The 15,733-nt window shown below is 41.3% G+C and overlaps 1 non-coding gene across 1 annotated transcript; it reads left to right on the top strand.

The window, feature by feature from the left end:
* The first annotated feature begins 528 nt into the window (after nt 1–528).
* Nucleotides 529–601, top strand: TRNAK-CUU (transfer RNA lysine (anticodon CUU)). The gene has a single exon. It is a non-coding gene; the product is annotated as a tRNA-Lys (tRNA).
* Nucleotides 602–15,733: the final 15,132 nt, after the last annotated feature.

Genomic DNA, 15,733 nt, shown 5'->3' with positions numbered 1-15,733 from the left:
CACATCTTCTTTTGGAGGAGAAAATGACAACCCACTCCAGTATTTTTGCATGGGAAAGCCCATGGACAGAGGAGCCTGGCGGGCTACAGTCTATGGGGTTGCAAAGAGTTAGACACAACTTAGTGATTAAACAGCAACAACACAGACATGCTCTTTAACCACTCATTTGTTGATGGACACTTAGATTACTTCTGTACCTTGGCAATTGTAAATAATGTTGCTGTGAACATTGGGTACATGTCTTTTAAAATTACTTTTGTTGTTTTTTGTTGTTTTTTTCAGATATATACCCAGGAGTAAAATTGCTGGGTCATATGGTCATATGCTAGGGCTTCTCTGGTGGTTCCACTGGTTAAGAATCTGCCTGCAATGCAGGAGACCTGAGTTCGATCCCTGGGTTGGGAAGATCCCCTGGAGGAGGGAAAGGCTACCCACTCTAGTATTCTGGCCTGGAGAATTCCATGGGCTGTATAGTCCATGGGGTCGTAAAGAGTTGGACACAACTGAACAAATTTCACCTTAGCAGCTGCCTGGCTAGCTCAGTCAGTAGAGCATGAGACTCTTAATCTCAGGGTCATGGGTTCAAATCCCATTTTGGGCTTCCCTGGTGGCTCAGATAGTAAAGAATCTGCTGAAATGCAGGCAACCCAAGTTCAATCCCTGGGTCTGGAAGATCCCCTGAAAGAAGAAACGGCAACCCACTCCAGTATTCTTGCCCGAAGAATTCCATGGACAGAGGAGCCTGGTGGGCTACAGTCCATGGTGTTGCAAAGAGTCAGATGTGACTGAGTGACTAACACTACTACATATGGTAGTTCTATTTTCAGTTTTTAAAGAAGTCTTCTTACTGTTTTCCACAGTGGCTGCTCCAATTTACATTTCCATCAAAAGTGTATGAGGGTTCCCTTTTCTCGCCAATATTTGTTATTTGTGTCCTTTTTGATAATAGCCATTCTGACAGATACAGACTAACATCTCATGTCTCATTGTGGTTTTGATTTGCATTTTCCTGATGATTAGCCATGTTGAGCATATTTTCATGTGTCTGTTGGCCATCTGCATTTCCTCTTTAGGAAAATGTCTATTCAGTTCTGCCCATTAAAAAAATTTTTTGTGCCCATTTTTAAATTAAATTGTTTGGGTTTTTTTTATGTTGATTTATATGAACTGTTTATATATGTTTGATGAAAGTGAAAAGTGAAAGTATAGTCGCTCAGTCGTGTCTGACTCTTTGCGAACCCATGGACTGTAGCCCACCAGGCTCCTATGTTTGATATTGAATCACTTATTATTTGCAAATGTTTTCTTCCATCCAGTAGGTTGTCTTTTTGTTTTGTCAGTGGTTTCCTTTGCTGGGCAAGAGCTTTTAAGTTTAACTGGGTCCCATTGGCTTATTTTTGCTTTTATTTTCTAAAGTTCAGGAGATAGGTCTTAAAAGATGTTGCTGTGATTTGTGTCAAGGAGCGTTCTGTCTGTGTTTTCTTCGAGGGGTTTTATAGTATCCAGCCTTACATTTTAGGTCTTTAATCCATTTTGAGTTTATTTTTGTGTATGGTGTTAGAGAGTGTTCTAATTTCATTCCTTTACATGCAGCTGTCCAGTTTTCCCAGTACCACTTATTGAAGAGATTCTTTTTTGCATGGTGTATTCTTGCCTCCTCGGTCATAGATTAGTTGACCCGCAAGTGCATGGATTCATTTCTGGGCTCTCTACTCTCCTCCACTGATCCACGTGTCTCTTTTGTGCCAGTATCATACTATTTTGATGACTGTGGCTTTTGATATTACTGAAGTCAGGGAGTTTGTGAATTTGCAGATGTCTTGACCTTGGATTTCCCAGCCTCTAGAACTGTGAGAAGTAAATACCTGTTGTTTATAAGATCCCAGTTTATGGTGTTCTGTTACAGCAGCTGGCATGGACTAAGACAGGTATGCTCACGCAGTTTGGAGTGTGTGGCAGCAACAGGCATTAAACACATCTTTCGCTGTAATTGCAGGAAGGGCTATAAAGACACTAAAGGGAAGAGTGTACTCAAAGACACTGAAGCGGGGAGTGTGCTCTATGGGCCCCTCCCTGAATTGGAAAATTGCTCTTCCCCTGTTCGGAGCCAGACTTTGTTTCTGGATCAGCTCCCTGGTGCCTGGGTCTTTCTTCCTTTTCAATGAGTTCCCAGTCCTCTTACAAATAAAATTCTTTCAGGCCACCCCAACATTTCCTCAAATCTGCCCAGGTATATCCCACCACAGGACAAGGTTACAGTCTGAACTCAAGTGGAGGTCCCTATTGTGTGACAGGAATTTTAAACGTTTTCTGTTTCTTTTATTTTTAAATTATGGTTTAAAAAATACATAACATGAAAGTTGTCATCTTAACCATTTTTATATACATGGTTCAGTAATATTCCCTTGGCTTCCCTGGTGGCTCAGCTGGTAGAGAATCCACCTGCAATTTGGGACACTTGCGTTCAATCCCTGGGTTGGGAAGATCCCCTGGAGAAGGGAAAGGTAACCCACTCTAGTATTCTGGCCTGGAGAATTCCATGGACTATAGAGTCCATGGGTTGGCAAAGAGTTGAACATGACTGAGCAACTTTCACTTTCAGTAGCATTAAGTACATTCATATTGTTGTCCAACCATCACCACCATTTATCTCCATAATTTTTCCATCATTTCAAGTGGAAACTCTGTGCTCATTAAGTAAAACTCCATATTCCTCTTCCCCTGGTAACACCATTCTACTGTCTATCTCTATGCATTTGGCTATTCTAAGAAACTTATATAGTAAAGTCACATATATTTATCTTTCTGTGTCTGGCTTATTTCACTTGCCATAGTGTTTTCAAGGTTCATCTATGTTGTAGCATGTGTCAGAAGTGTGTGTGTGCATGTGTGTTTAACCCATCATGCCAAGGTTTTATTGTTCTTTGTAGCCTCTAGTGCAGGCATTAAGTCTCACTTCAGTCTTATTCGACATACAGATTCAGAAGACTCATGGTAGGAAGACTCTCTGGTGATGACAAAGCCCATAGAATAAATCCTCCACTCTCAGGCACCTGCAACAGGTATGTTTCTTTATATGTCAGTTTCCACAGAGAATTGAGGTACTTTCAGGCATTGCTGGCAAGAGTTCAAAGCAGCTTAACAACTGAGGAGGAGGACTTTGTAACCTTTAATAAACATCAATGGGTCTCACTAAACTGAAATGAAAGTGTCAGAAGGTCTGCATTCCCTTTGATTCAGCAATTCAGCGTAGACTAATTTATTCTGAAGAAACAACCTCCCAGATGCAAAATGCCAAATGAAAAATGTTATTGATTTTGGAATTTTTTATAATAACATAACACTGGAAAGCACAACCAAAGTTCTTGTCCATAAGAGGCTGGTTTAATCCGTCATGGAGCAGTCATGTTATGGAGTATTATGGCTATGAAAAAGAGTGACTGAATTTGTATGAACTGAAGTGTAAGGATTTATAAGCTATATCATTAAGTGAAAAATCAATGCGGAAAAGAATGTATAAAGCATGTTACCATTTATGTAAAAAAAAAAAAAAAAAGTTTGTGGGGAGATGAGTATGTGTGTGGTTGCTTGTTTCCACCAGAATCACAGGACAGGTAAACCAGAAACAAATGAAGATGATCACCTATAGAGCATAGGTGTGAGTGGAGTGGAAGGAATACAGATGAGAGTGATAGTTTTCACTTCTTTGAGGTTGTAAGTATTTAAAAAATGAAATTAAATCTAAGAGGAGTTTTTTAAAAACCCTGGAAGCTGAATGTGAACAGAAATAAAAGGATCTGTGTGGTTAGCAAATTGATGGCGTAACAACACAGATAAGAACTACATGTAACTTTTGAACCTTGTATTCTGATTTGTGCTCCTGCTCAGTGGCTCAGTCCTGTCTGGCTCTTTCTGACCCCAAGGGCTGTACCCGGAATTCCCCAGGCAAGAATACTGGAGTGGGTTGCCATTTCCTTCGCCAGGGGACCTTCCAGACCCAGGTAGCAAACTCATGTCTCCTGCATCAGCAGGTGGTTTTTTACCGCAGAGCCGCCAGGGAAGCCCCATGCTCTGACTAGTGGAATATATTCTACGGGGAGAAGACCTGCAAGAAGTTTATGAATTAGGCTAGTAATTAATATCGGGGTCATCGTGTGAACCTCTCTTGTGCATATTGTAGGATACAGCAAATGAGTCAATGTATTAATTGTGTGTGGGTGACCTAAGGCTCTCATTGTAGTGGGGGAGAAGTAACATAGAATGGAGGTAAATATGGAATGGTAATATGATCCTGAATGAGAAATGGAGGTATCAGTAGGCATTCATGGTGTTCCAGTTCGATCCACAGTTAAAGACAAACGGGAATATTAGTTAAAGCTGTGAAAACATATTTTATTCAGTAACTAGTGACTGTAGAAAAAGAACTGAGATTGTTTTATTTATTTCTTTTTGGCTGTGCTGGGTCTTTGTTGTTGCACACATGCTTTCTCTAGTTACGGCGAGCGGGAGCTACTCTTTACTGCAGTGCTTGGCATTCCGTTGTGATTCAGGTCAGTTCAGTTCAGTCACTCACTCATGTCCGACTCTTTGCGACCCCATGAACCGCAGCACACCAGGCCTCCCTGTCCATCACCAGCTCCTGGAGTTCACCCAAACCCATGTCCATCGAGTCAGTGATGCCATCCAACCATCTCATCCTCTGTCGTCCCCTTCTCCTCCTGTCCTCAATCTTTCCCAACATCAGGGTCTTTTCAAATGAGTCAGCTCTTTGCATCAGGTGGCCAAAGTATTGGAGTTTTGGCTTCAGCATCAGTCCTTCCAATGAATATTCAGGACTGATTTCCTTTAGGATTGACTGGTTGGATATCCTTGGAGACCAAGGGACTCTCAAGAGTCTTCTCCAACACCTCAGTTCAAAAGCATCAATTCTTTGGTGCTCAGCTTTCTTTATAGTCCAACTCTCACATCCATACAGGCCCACTGGAAAAACCATAGCCTTGACTAGACGGACCTTTGTTGGCAAAGTAATGTCTCTGCTTTTTAATGTGCTAGCTAGACTGGCTATAACTTTCCTTCCAAGGAGCAAGCGTCTTTTAATTTCATGGCTGCAGTCACCATCTGCAGTGATTTTGGAGCCCCCCAAAAATAAAGTCAGCCACCGTTTCCACTGTTTCCCCATCTATTTGCCATGAAGTGATGGGACCGGATGCCATGATCTTAGTTTTCTGAATGTTGAGCTGTAAGCCAACTTTTTCACTCTCCTCTTTCACCAGTGGCTTCTCTTGTTGTGGAGCACAGGCTCCAGGGCGGCAGGCTTCAGTCGTTGTGGCACACAGGCCTAGCTACCCTGCTGTAAGTGGAATCTTCCCAGACGAGGGATTGAACCCATGTCCCCTATATTGGCAGGCGGATTCTTAACCACTGGACCACCAAAGAAGTCCAATGTCTTTGTTTTTAGAAGATGCTAACATTAAAAGGTGAAATGCCCCAATGTCTGCAACTTATTTTCAAATAAAAGAGAGAGAGAAAAGGAAAGGGGAAGAGGAAGGAGGGGGGAGAAGAGGGAGGAGAGGGGGAGGGGTGAGGCGAGAGGGAGAGGGCAAATGTGGCAAAATGTTAACAACTGTTTGAATCTGGTGACAAGTATACAGCTATTCTTTTTTTCTTTTATTTTTTCATGATAATAATGTAATAGTGTTAGTCGCTCAGTCATGTCTCTTTGCGACCCCATGGACTGTTGCCCACCAGGCTCCTCTGTCCATGGCATTCTCCAGGCAAGAATACTGGAATGGGTTGCCATTTCCTTCTCTAGGGGATCTTTCTGATCCAGGGATTGAACCCAGGTCTTTTGCATTGCAGGCAGATTCTTTACTATCTGAGCCGCCAGGGAAGCCCATATAAAAGGAAGGGAAGTTGCATGATAGGAGATTTATTAGAACAAATTCCATGATAAATCATATAAAATAGCCATTTTTGAAAGACATCTATAAAGACCACCTGAGGACAGACTCACAGAGGTGCCTCCAAGAAGCCAGACAAATAAGTTACCAATCCCAAGGTAAAGGCTGGAGGAGAAAGGGGCACAAAGGAGTGAATAAAAAATTGTACGGTGATCATCATGGGGTGTGGGGGGGTAGATGGAGGTGATGTGGATGGACAGCCACTGCTTGTTTCTGAGGGACAGCTAAGTGGGGCATGGTCAGGGGGCAAGCACCTCCTCCGTGTGGACACAGCATTCGAGGGTGGGGCTGGGCATATATAGCTATTCTTGTACTATTCTTTCACTTTGCTGTAGGAGAGATATTTTTAAAGTAAAAACTTGGGAGAAAAAGTTTTCCTAGCAGAAGTCACCTATCAATGAGAAACACGGTAATACATCAAGGGCAGAAAGCCTCTCTAGGTTGACTGGCAGGACCCCGGAAGCTGCAGACATGCCCCCCTGGCACTTCAGCATCGTTCAGATTGTCTTCCAATCTGTGTGCCCAGCACAATCAGTCGTGGTGACAGAGCAGAGCTGACAGCAGACAGGGATGTGAGATGGGCCCTTTCCCCATTGTGGGCTAACAAGATGAGCTGAGGCCAGATTGGTAGACCAGCTGGCCAAGGGCAGAGGTTCCTTCTGTACAGTGAGAAAGGGGGAAGTCAGGTGCCGGTTCAAGCTTGGACAACTTATTTGGGTCTTATTTGAAAACTGGGGAAAATATAGTCTCTTTATTTATGCAACAGAGATCAAATAAGATCTTGTACAAGGCAAAACAGTCTTCACAGGTTTTTCTTATTATCTTGTTTTGCAGATTATTTCATTTCATTTTATAGATTTTTAATTCTGGAAATATGATAGCTTTTTTCATATCTGGGTTGTTACAGATGTACTTGCTCTTTGTAGTTCTTTGTTGTTCTATTACAGTTTCTAGTACAGAATTTATGATCATTCTATTTCACATGATTCCCATCAAAAAAAAAAGAAGCACTATGTCTAAAAGGGTGTTTGCCATGTTGTTGAATCCTGCTAACTCTTTAGGAGTCATAAGCAGAGGCCTTCTTTTTTGACTGGGCTTCACTGAGAACTGATTGCATATTTCAAACTTGTTTCTCTTTCACTATTGGTACGCTTTCAGGGGCTGGTGCAGTAGGACACTTTCATATTAAGACAGGCTTTCTGGGTGAATCAGCCTAATGTAGAGTAAGAAATATTCCTGGAAGCTATTCCTACACTAGGGGGGCTGATAACAACCATACACCCAAGTGATTGTGAACCACATGGGATCCCAACTAACCCAATAAGATGTATCCCTAAGTCAACTAACTTCCCCTTAGCTGGAATCCAAAACGCCATAGGTTTCCAATGTATCTGTGCAAGGGGAAGGAGGATGGAGAGGAACCCAAGAGGAAAGACATGATCTTAATTAATTATAGTTAAAATATCTTACTTTAAAGAGAGAAGGGGAGAGGTGGTCAGGGAGAATTTCTTAGTGTTATATTTAACAGGAGGTAGAGAGGTCCATCAGGTAGTCAGAATGTGGGTCTGAAGAGAGTGAATGGTAGCACAGAAGTTAAGGATATCATTTCACAATCATAGCTGCATGAATGGATGAATTCCCCAAATGAAAGAAAAGAGAACTGAGGACAGAATATTGGGCAATGCCTAAGTTTCGTTGCGAAGTATAAGGGAAGAGATGGCTATAAAATCTTAGTCTAAGACACTGATTACGGACAAGATATGAAGAATGAAGATTGGTTGGTTTGGGTTTTTGTCATTTATAACAGAAAGACTTTTGATAATACATAATTGAAATATTTAAGATGAGCTATAAACCTATATTTATAGCTCTTCTACAATTATAAAATCAAAACATATTAAGTACAAGCAGAACAACAAAACTCAAAAGATAGACATTGGCATTCTGTATGACAGATGGTATTGTTTTGCTGAAATAAAATTGCTGCTATTGGCGTTAATAGTAGAAAATCTATTTATATGGTTTAGATTTCTCTTGTTATTTTGATTTTGAGCATACTTCCCATCATTTGGGTAATTGTCATGATTTCTCTGGTGATATTTTACTTTTTGACAGAGTTTATTTTGTATCCTCTATCCATTATTTAGAAGAGACTGTCTAATGCTGCATCTCAGATATGATGGCAAAAGTATCAGATAACAACATTTATTCACTGAGTGTTCACTGTACCCACTAGTGGCTTCTCAGGTGGCTGACTGGGTTAAGAATCCTCTTGTGATGCAGGAGGTGAAGGACATGTGGGTTCAGTACCTGGGTCAGGAAGATTCCCTGGAGGAGGGCATGGCAACCCACTTCAGTATTCTCGCCTGGAGAATCCCATGGACAAAGAGGTGCTTATAGGACAGAGAGGACTATAGGGCTATATAGTCCATGGTGTCACAAAGAGTTGGACATGACTTAGCAACTGAACAACAACAACTGTCAAAAAAATGCCTGTGTCAAGCTTTCCACATCAAAGCCCTTATGCGAGTCAGCGTACAAGGAGTGTGGGTGTGGAAGTCAGACAATTTAGAAGCTGGTGATTCTCTCACTAGCTTTAACGTTGGGAAGTTATTCAATCACTTGTTTTTCTCATCTGTAGAGAAGTGTTATGATGGTTAAATGAGGTTATGTAGCTAAAATGCCTCAAGCTGCCTGACACATAGTTGGTGTTTGGTAATAGCTGCTATTATCAGTTTTAGACATTTAGTAGGGCTAGGATAAATGTGGAACTCAAACTGCTGGTAGATTAGGTAAATAAGGCTCAGAGGTCTGATAGGTCTGGACCAACCAAACTAACGTTGGGCGTTGGCACTTAGGATGATTCAGAGTCTGTATCCAGGTTATTGCTTGTTCTAAATTTTTGCAATGTGATGTCCCACTGTGTTTGTGTCTAGATAATGCACCTGCCCCCCAGCTGTTCAAAAACCCAAAGTCACTTACTCATCACATCTTTTTGTAAATTTCATTATCAATTTGGGGAAAAGACTTTGGTACACAATCCATTCCTGGGGGGTAAAGTGATTATTTCCTTCATCTTTAAGGATGATGATCCTTTTGGGTTTCTCTGAATTTTCTTCTTTTAGTCTTTCTTAAAGAACTAATTTCTCTTCTTTTGTTGTTGTTGTTGTTATTGTTAGTCTGAAGAGTTCAGTCTTAATCATGCAGGAGCAGAGATTAAATTCATGCAGATCTGATTTCATCCTGGGTCTGTCACTTCACTGTTGCTTGATCTTTCTGAGCATGAGTTTCCCCTGCTGGCAAATAAGGAACAACAAAGCTCACCTCCTGAATTGTTAGGAGGATCAAAGGAGAAATGGTGGTGAAACCCTGGACCCTTCAGCACTGTTCACATCTTCCAAAGTTCTCCCACCCCACTTAAAGAACTCTTTTTAAGATCAGCAGTTCTTTGGCATACAAAAAAAGCATTTTTAATTCCTGTTTGGAAAATATGAAAAACGATAGCACCAAGCTGAATTTTAACCACATATGAAAAAATTGGAGAGGAGTTTTAAATTGGAAGCTTACTTTATTCAGGACGAAGAAATACTGAAATCAAGGGGGAAAAATCTGCTGTTAACTTAAATACATAATTATTACCATAATTTCTTTATTTTTTTAACACTGAGGAGTACAACTAAAACACAAATGATTTCCAAAGATTGTCTGCAAATGCATTTAGCATGAGGTGGTACAAGGCAGGGGCCCTGCCACTAATGAGCTCTAGAGTCTCAGCAGGTCCTCCCTCCCTCTCTCCTCAGTTTCCCACCATAAAATGAGTTGTTTGTGCTTAACTGGGAAGAGGAGCATGGCTTGGGTGTGTGTGGGATGTTTCTGTTCTCACGTGGGTGATAGGTATATGGTAACCAGCTTCCCAGTTAGCCCCCACTGACCCCTAGCTCTCTAGGCACCTCCTCCCCAATATTGCAGCAAGATCTATGTGACCATCTTCAAAAGTGAGGGCCATTCATCTATCGATGGACACTTAGGTTGCTTCCGTGTCCTGGTTGTTGTAAATAGGGCTGCAGTGGGCATTGGGGTACATGTGCCTTTTTGAATTATGGTTTCCTCAGGGTATATGCCCAGGAGAGGGTTGCTGCATCATAAGGTAGCTCTATTTTTAGTTCTTTAAGGAACCTGCAAACTGTTCTCCATAGCGGCTGTATCAACTGAGGTGGGAGGGGGTTCCAAGAGGGCGAAGATATACATATATATATACATATAACTGATTCACTTTGCTGTCCAGAAGAAATTAGCACAACATTGTAAAGCAATTGTACTCCAATTTAAAAAAAAGTGAGGCCCAGTCGTTCTGAGATAAGGTTAGGAAATGTACCACGGCCTCTGTCTTGAGCTTCCTCTCTCCTTCCTCCCCCTCCCTTTCTATCTCTCTGTCTCTCTCTCCATTTGATCTGTGGAAACCCTACAGAGAGCAGCTCGGGGGAGAGGTTCACAAGACGAGGGCTGAAGCCTCCTGCAAACCGGCCATGTGCGTGAACTTGGAAGCTGGCCCTCCAGATCGGTCAGCTCACACCTTGACTGCAGGCTCATGAGAGACCCTGAGCCTGGAGCAGCCAGCCAAGCTGCGCCCAGGTTCCTGAGCTACAGAATCTGTGTGATAATATCAATAAGTGGATATTTGTTTTAGGATGTGAAGTTTGGAGTGATTGGTTTTTCAGCAATTGGAAACTGATATAGGATGCTGACGATGATCCAGTTGCTAAGTTGTATCCAACCCTTGGGACCCCATGGTCCGTAGCCTACCAGGCTCATCCATCCATGGGATTCTCCAGGCAAGAATACTGGAGTGGGTTGCCATTTCCTTCTCCAATATAGGATGCTACTGGCTTTTAATTAGCAGAGTCAGGAATACAAAGTGTCCTGTGGTCTGTGGGACAGTCCTGCTCCCCAAATTTCTATATTGGAATCTAATCCACAAAGGTGATGGTATTTGAAGGTGGGGACTTTGGGAGGTGATTAGGTCATGAGAGTGGAGCCTACATCAGTGGGGTTAAGGCTCTTATAAAGGGACCTCAGAGAGCTCTCACTCCTCCTGCCGTGGAAGGACACAGGGGGAAGACAGCTGTCTATGAGCCAGGAAGTGGGCCCTCACCAGACACTGAACCTGTCAGGGTCTTGATCTTGGGCTTTCAGCTTCCATAGCTGTCAGATGTAATTGTTTATTGTTTAAGTTGCACAGTCTATGTCTATTTTCGTTAAAGAAACATGAATGGACTAAGACACACCCCCCAGTGTGGAAACCAGGCTTCTCCCAACACTGGCACGACCTCTCCCAGCTTGAAATATGTATGATTATCTTTGGTGAGTATCCAATAGCCCAGTGATTCTTTTTTTTCATCTATTCTAAGAAATCCTGGCAGATGTGAACAAAATTATGTACAAGGATATCTATTGTCCCTTTATTTGCAAAACTCACTGAAAATAACCTAAATGTCCACTGACAGAGGATTCTAAGTTGTAGTACATCTGAAATATTATGCAACTCCTAACAAAAATGAAGTCAATCTATCTGTAATGGCATAAAATGATCTCAAATGCCAAAGAATGCTCAAACTACCACACAATTGCACTCATCTCACATGATAATAAAGTTATGCTCAAAATTCTCCAAGCCAGGCTTCAACAGTATGTGAACCGTGAACTTTCAGATGTTCAAGCTGGATTTAGAAAAGGCAGAGGAACCAGAGATCAAATTGCCAACATCCATTGGATCATCAAAAAAGCAAGAGAGTTCCAGAAAAATATCTACTTCTGCTTTATTGACTATGCCAAAGCCTTTTACTGTGTGGATCACATCAAACTGTGGAAAATTCTGAAAGGGATGGGAATACCAGACCACCTGACCTGCCTCTTGAGAAATCTGTATGCAGGTCAAGAAGTAACAGTTAGAATTGGAAGTGGAACAATAGACTGTTTCCAAATCAGGAAAGGAGTACTTTAAGGCTGTATATTGTCACCCTGCTCATTTAACTTATGTACAGAGTACATCATGAGAAATGTTGGGCTGGATGAAGCACAATCTGGAATCAAGATTGCTGGGAGAAATATCAATATCCTCAGATATGCAGATGACACCACCCTTATGGCAGAAAGCAAAGAACTAAAGACCCTCTTGATGAAAGTGAAAGAGAAGAGTGAAAAAGTTGGCTTAAAGCTCAACATTCAGAAAACTAAGATCATGGCATCTGGTTCCATCACTTCATGGCAAATAGATGGGGAAACAGCGGAAACAGTGACAGACTTTATTTTTGGGGGCTCCAAAATCACTGCAGATGGTGACTGCAGCATGAAATTAAAAGATGCTTGCACCTTGGAAGAAAAGTTATGACCAACCTAAACAGCATATTAAAAAGCAGAGATATTACTTTGCCAACAAAGGTCTGTCTCGTCAAAGATGTGGTTTTTCCAGTAGTCATATATGGATGTGAGAGTTGGAATATAAAGAAAGCTGAGCGCTGAAGAGTTGATGCTTTTGAACTATGGTGTTGGAGAAGACTCTTGAGTGTCCCTTGGACTTCAAGGAGATCCAACCAGTCAATCCTAAAGGAAATCAGTCCTGAATTTTCACTGGAAGCTGAAACTCCAATATTTTGGCCTCCTGAAGTGAAGAACTGACTTATTTGAAAAGACCCTGATGCTGGGAAATATTGAGGGCAGGAGGAGAAGGGGACGACAGAGGATGAGATGGTTGGATGGCATCACCGACTCAATGGACATGAGTTTAAGTAAAATTCAGGAGTTGGCAATAGACAGGGAGACCTGGTATGCTGCACTCCTGGGGGTTGCAAAGAGTTGGGCATGACTGAGCGACTGAACTGAATGGAAAGTGAATTATTAAATGAAAAATCTAAATCATAGAGCACTATAAATGGTATACCATTTAGGTTTTTAAAAGCAATAGGCTGGTGTGTGTGTGCACATGTATGTAAATGCACATAAATAGAAAAGATATGTATGATTCCCCTCACACCCTTAACAGTAAACTGCTATGCAGGAAGGAGCTGTGTTAAGTAGAACTTTGTCTTTCATTCTCCAAACCACGGTTCTGTTTGAATTTTTTACAAAAAAGCATTGCTTTGTCATTATAAAATGTTTTAAGTCATTATATTCAGTGACATTGGTAACGTCCTGTGTACTTTGGGTGCCACTGAGGTTGGCAGGGTAACAGAATTGAGGACATTGGTGTGGAGCATATTTCACACTTTGGCCACAGCCCCTTCAGCCCTGTGAATTCCCAGGTCCCTAAAGGACCCATTACTAGCTGATCTGTAAGCATTAGAAGCAGCTCCGCATCCAGAGATGGAACTGGGAACTCTTGGACTCAGAATGTCCTGGAGACCCTCCGTTTCCTCTTGGCTCATTTAAAATTGAAGCTGTGTTTCCACCAACATTTCCAATTTAAAAGTGGAGTCAAAGATTTCTGAAGTATGAAGTAAGAAGTATGACTTTACATGGGTTGGACTGGAGTGTGTCTACTCGGCTCACAGCTAGCCTCCCCCTGCTCATCGGCTGGCTGCATTCTTACCTCTGCAGGTCCTTGCCAGATAAAACATACAGTGATAGAGGAGACCTCACTCATTATCAACCAACGGAAGCTTGGTGTTATATATCCAAAGTCCAAAAATGTACAAACAATGAGATGAAAATGAGAGTAATAAATATGACTAAGGAAACGCCAAGATAGATTTATGTATGAAGATAAAACAACAAGGGGCTAGGGCTTCCCTCATAGTTCAGTTGGTAAAGAATCTGACTGTGATGCAGGAGACCTGGGTTCAATTCTTGGGTTGGGAAGATCCCCTGGAGAAGGAAATGGCAACCCACTGCAATGTTCTTGCCTGGAGAGTCCCCTTGGGCAGAGGATCTCGGCACGCTACAGTCCATGGGGTCACAAGAATTGGACACAACTTAGTGACTAAACCACCACCACAATAAAACAATAAAGATAGGTAGTATAGACATCTCAGATAATGATAAATAAGATCCAAAGATGAGAGGGGAACAACTATAGAAAAAAAGTACATTTTTGAAGACCTGGTTGATTACTGCTTGACAATCATCTCAGAATAATATGAAATCGTGTTTTCTAGGTTGAACAAAAATTCAAAGAACTCCCCTGAGGCCCTTTGGTTTGTTACAAACAACACTTGTTCAAGATGTGTGGAGCTGAAGATGTTGTTTTTCTCCACAATCCACAAAACCCTTACTCAGGACAGGAAATGTACATTCAGCGAATGACTGTGTTGAAAACACAATAAAAGAATGGGAAAACCTTACTTTTTTCCTTTGTATGGAATTAAACTGTTGGAAGGAAGCCAAGGAAATGACACATCTCACCTCTGTTCTGGCTAAACAACCTTTTAATCATTGATAGTTGTTAATCAAATTGTTTAGGGTCTTAGAGACTATGGGCTAATTTACTTATTTTCCAGCCAACCAATTTTAGTTTTTTTATATTTCCATGAGGAAATGAGATATGGTGCTTTTATGTAAATTATAAATCTGTACTACTTTAAAAATGAAAACTAGTGGAACATTATCCTTTGTATCATCTACTTGAGTAGTTGTTTGGTTATTTGTGCTGATTTTTGATATCTTTATTTAAGTAACTTCTCTCCAACCAAGTCAGTGTAGAGAATAAATCTTTCTTTTCCTTTGTGTTTTTCTGAATATATGGGGTTGGCCAAAAAGTCTTTTGGGTTTTCTGTACGATGTTAGGGAAAAACCCAAACGAACTTTTTGGCCAACCCAATACTTGACTTTTCACTTTACCTCTCAGTCTTAGTTTTCTTATCTGTACAGTATAAGTATTTACTGTATGAGTCACAGGTGTTCTTTATTTACTTTATACTATACACAAATGTCTGTAGATGAAAGCACTTTGGTTTATTTTTGTTGTTGTTGTTGTTTTTTTTTTTTGGTTTAGAAATACATTCTTTGTTTTCAGAAAAGAATTGTTTATTTATTTATTTATTTTTTATTAGTTGGAGGCTAATTACTTCACAACATTTCAGTGGGTTTTGTCATACATTGATATGAATCAGCCATAGATTTACACGTATTCCCCATCCCGATCCCCCCTCCCACCTCCCTCTCCACCCGATTCCTCTGGGTCTTCCCAGTGCACCAGGCCCGAGCACTTGTCTCATGCATCCCACCTGGGCTGGTGATCTGTTTCACCATAGACAGTATACATGCTGTTCTTTTGAAACATCCCACCCTCACCTTCTCCCACAGAGTTCAAAAGTCTGTTCTGTATTTCTGTGTCTCTTTTCCTTTTTGCATATGGGGTTATCGTTACCATCTTTCTAGATTCCATATATATGTGTTAGTATGCTGTAATGTTCTTTATCTTTCTGGCTTACTTCACTCTGTATAATGGGCTCCAGTTTCATCCATCTCATTAGGACTGATTCAAATGAATTCTTTTTAACGGCTGAATAATATTCCATGGTGTATATGTACCACAGCTTCCTTATCCATTCATCTGCTGATGGGCATCTAGGTTGCTTCCATGTCCTGGCTATTATAAACAGTGCTGCGATGAGCATTGGGGTGCACGTGTCTCTTTCAGATCTGGTTTCCTCAGTGTGTATGCCCAGAAGTGGGATTGCTGGGTCATATGGCAGTTCTATTTCCAGTTTTTTAAGGAATCTCCACACTGTTTTCCATAGTGGCTGTACTAGTTTGCATTCCCACCAACAGTGTAAGAG

The sequence above is a fragment of the Dama dama genome, chromosome 23 (assembly GCF_033118175.1).
Source record: "Dama dama isolate Ldn47 chromosome 23, ASM3311817v1, whole genome shotgun sequence".
NCBI lineage: Eukaryota > Metazoa > Chordata > Mammalia > Artiodactyla > Cervidae > Dama > Dama dama.
This window is presented reverse-complemented; position numbering and strand designations above follow the sequence as displayed.